Source organism: Mandrillus leucophaeus, unplaced genomic scaffold, assembly GCF_000951045.1.
Source record: "Mandrillus leucophaeus isolate KB7577 unplaced genomic scaffold, Mleu.le_1.0 Scaffold240, whole genome shotgun sequence".
In the NCBI taxonomy this organism is placed as follows: domain Eukaryota; kingdom Metazoa; phylum Chordata; class Mammalia; order Primates; family Cercopithecidae; genus Mandrillus; species Mandrillus leucophaeus.
This window is the reverse complement of record NW_012102477.1, coordinates 1,406,260-1,409,950: the sequence shown is the minus strand read 5'-3', so window position 1 is coordinate 1,409,950 and position 3,691 is coordinate 1,406,260. Positions and strand designations below refer to the sequence as shown.

At 52.6% G+C, this 3,691-nt stretch overlaps 1 protein-coding gene across 1 annotated transcript in view; it reads right to left on the bottom strand.

The window, feature by feature from the left end:
- ZSCAN10 (zinc finger and SCAN domain containing 10) overlaps positions 1-3,435 on the bottom strand; it is a 19,427-nt gene extending 15,992 nt beyond the window's left edge. The window contains exon 1 of the mRNA XM_011982647.1: positions 3,307-3,435. The gene's annotated coding sequence lies outside the window, so the exon portion shown is untranslated. The remainder of the gene's footprint in view (positions 1-3,306) is intronic.
- Between the last annotated feature and the right edge of the window lie 256 nt (positions 3,436-3,691).

Genomic DNA, 3,691 nt, shown 5'->3' with positions numbered 1-3,691 from the left:
AAAAAAAAAAAAAAAAATGTAACCAGTCATGGTTGTGTATACCTGTGGTCCTAGCTACTTGGAAGGCTGAGGTGGCAAGATTGCTTGATCCCAGGAGGTTGAGGCTGCGGTGAGTGAGCTGTGACTGCAACACTGTACTCCAGCCTAGGCGACAGTGTGAGCTCCTGTCTCAAAAAATAAAAAATGTAAAATAAGTCATTTATCGCCACCAGGGGGCACTGACAACCTCCCCCAACCTCCTCCCAAGTCTAGGACTGTGGGGCTTCTCCTTCCTGGTCTGGTAGCCCAGTGCCACCCACAGGGGATTCAGTTCAGTCCTGCTCAACTAATTGAGGCTGGATGACTTAAGCTTTTCTGAGCGGAGCAGGCTCGTATTTTTGTTAGATCTCTGAGGCACTTTTTACATTTTATTTCAGACAGGGGTCATTTTATAGACATGGAAACCCAGGCTCCTGCCCTCTGCTTTCTGCCCTTCCTGTTCTCTAGCCTCAGGGCTACACAAGGGAACCTCTCCTAGAGCCTCCCACTCTCCACTCCCAGTTGGCACCCCAGGTAGGGGGATGTGAAGAAAACCTGAAGCACCACTCCCCCCACCTGAGTGGCACAGGGCACTGTCCAGCACATAGTGGCTGGCACACAGTAGGCATCCATGAGCACGAGCTATTACTGTTCTCATTGCTGCTGATTACAACACCAGGCACCGCAGCAGTGACTCATAGTTCTATTGGACCCATCACCCATTCTACAGCCGAGGACACTAAGGCTCAGCAAAAAGGTAACCCAGTGGCTGGGTGCAGTGACTCAGGCCTGTAATCCCAGCACTGTGGGTGGCCGAGGTGGGTGGATCACCTGAGGTCAGGAGTTCAAGACCAGCCTGACCAATATGGTGAAACCCTTGTGTCTGCTAAAATTACAAAAATTAGCTGGATGTGGTGGCATGCGCCTGTAGCCCCAGCTACTCAGGAGGCTGAGAGAGGAGAATTACTTGAACCTGGGAGGCGGAGGTTGCAGTGAGCCAAGATCACGCCACTGCACTCCAGCCTGGGCGACAGAGTGCGACTCCATCTCAAAAAAAAAAAAAAAAAAAAAATTATCCGGGCATGGTGGCATGCATCTGTGGTCCCAGCTGCTCGGGAGACTGAGGCAGGAGAATCGCTTGAACCTAGGAGGCAGAGGTTGCAGTGAGCTGAGGTTGCACCACTACATTCCAGCCTGGGCGATAGAATGAGACTCTGTCTCAAAAAAAAAAAAAAAAGGTAACCCAGCCTTGGGCAGCCTCTCCCTAGTAACAATGGCCTAGTTGAGAGCCTTGGCCAGTTCGGTGTACCCACTTAATATGAGCCTGAGGGTTCTCTGAACCTCCTTCTCAGGTGGGGTGTGTGTTGTGGTACAGAATGGGGGATTTTAAGCTTAGCCGCTGAGAAGGAGGGGGAGGTGATGCTAGAACATGACCCATCTCTCCCAACTTCCCCGAAACACACAGTATCTTCCAAGCCCCTCACCCCCACCCCATCTCCCCTCCATCTCCCAACCTCAGCTACCTGGGGAAGGACTCCGACAAAACTGGGAAGTTCCCTGCCCCAGTCCCATCCCATCCAGGTGCTGAGATGCTTCCTAGCGTTAACCCTTAAGCTCCCAGTTTGGGAGCCGGATGGGGACAGGGTGGGGCCAGATAAATGAAGACAAAGTGAGAAATCCAGATTTCAACCCCTGCACGTGTGAGAGTGTAACCACCCCCGAGCCAGAACTATGCTTTCCTGCCCTCTGGCATCCACTCCAGGCAGCCCCCGTCTCTCCCCACTAGTCTCTCCCCACTAGGGTGACGCAGTGCCTCAATCACAGATGAGTGTATTTCTCTGCCTGGCCTGGGAGTAGGAGCTGTGACTAGTTCAATGAGTGTTCATCCAGCACTTGAAGTTACTTCAATGTCTATTAGCAGAAATTAGGAAATGGCAATGATTCTGGCCATCTCAAAGGAAAGCACATAACAACGTCTAGGGCAGAAAAGGTCTGTGATAAATGATCAGAAAAATGGTGTTGTGAGGCTGGATGCGGTGGCTCATGCCTATAATCCCAGCATTTTGGGTGACCGAGGCAGAAGGATCGCTTGAACCCGGGAGGTCAAAGCTGCAGCGAGACATGTTCGCGCCACTGCACACCAGCCTGGATAAAAGGGGAAGACCCTGTCTCAAAAAAAAAAAAAAAAAAAAGAAAAGAAAAAAAAAGTGAGGGGGAGGGGAGAGAAAATGGGATTGTGTTTCACTGGTTCTTAGTAGCATGCACAAAATAACAAGAAAACCAATCACTGCTCATCCACTATCCTGCAGGAGAAGCGGGCAGGTACTGAACGTCCAGCGATTAGGCTCATTTCATCCCGGTCCAGCCCATGCACTAAATAATCATTTCTCCCTTTGCGAAGTGCAAAGTTGCACTTGGTGACGTGCTCAGGGTCACACCAGATGGAGCCAAGATTTGCTTTAGGCTGAGAACGTAGGTCTAGAACACAGTGTCAAAGCTCTGAAACAGAAAAGGAACTGATCTCCACCTGCTCTGTGCCATTTTCCTAGCCTTAACCGAAATATCACAGCATGAAACAGAAAAAAAATAAGAGGATTCCAAATTTCAGCCCTCAGGCCGAGCCACACAGGGAGGCCGGAATCTCCAGGTGAGGTCTCTCCAAAAGGTTTCAAAGAGGTGGAATTCGAGACAAGTTGGCTTCAGAGAATTTCTCCCTCCCCCCAGATCTCCAGGACAAAAGCTCTGTTAATATGCACCTCTGTTGGGGGTGGGCTGGGTAGGGAAGCATGAGGAGGCTCTACAGCCACCATCCAACATTTGACCAGCTTAATTTGGAGCCCAGGGTGGAGGTGCTGCCACGAGACCCATCCAGGTCATGTGAGAGCCCAGAGTTGGGGAAGGGGGCAAAGGGGGGGTCCGCGGCCGGGAACACCCCCTTTCTCCCTGGACACAGTTGGCAGCTGCCTGATTTGTTGTTTGTTGGTGGGCTTCCCTCTGCGTGCTGGGCTGAGTGGACAAGGCCCATCAGTCCACCTGGGAGCATGTGAAGCCAGCCTTCTTCAATGTCACAGGAAGTTCTGCGATCTCCCTCCTCCCCAACGCCCCCATCGCAACAGGTCCACCAAGCTGGCTGACACAAGGCTCCCCAGCAGACCCTCTACATCCTCCCAGGCTCTTCCAGCCCCCACCCCAGCACCAAGGCCTGGAGCCTCCCCTGCTCTCTCCAAGCTGCTGTGAACTCCTAGCACCCGTTCTGGCAGCCTGCACCCCGGCCTCCCTCCAACTCACCACTCCGAGTCCCCACTACACAGGCAGAGATGCTAGAGGGGTTCTCTGAGGACTCCAGGGCCAAAGCCAGCCTCCGCCAGCCTAGGGAAGGGCTCTGGAAAAATGGAACAGGAAGTTCCTTGCCCCAGTCCCATCCCATCCAGGTGATGAGGGGCTTCCTAGAGTTAACCCTTAAGCTCCCAGTTTGGGAGCGGGATGGGAAGAGGGCGGGGCCAGGGACATGAAGACAAAGTGAGAAATCCAGATTTCAATCCCAGCATGTGTGAGTGTAACCATCCCCCAAGCCAGAACTACCACCTCCCAAATGAAGACTGGCCTGGTGCCCCTTGCAGGTCTGCCCATCTTTCTTTTGGGCTAAGAGCTGCCATTTTTAAATGCCCACAGT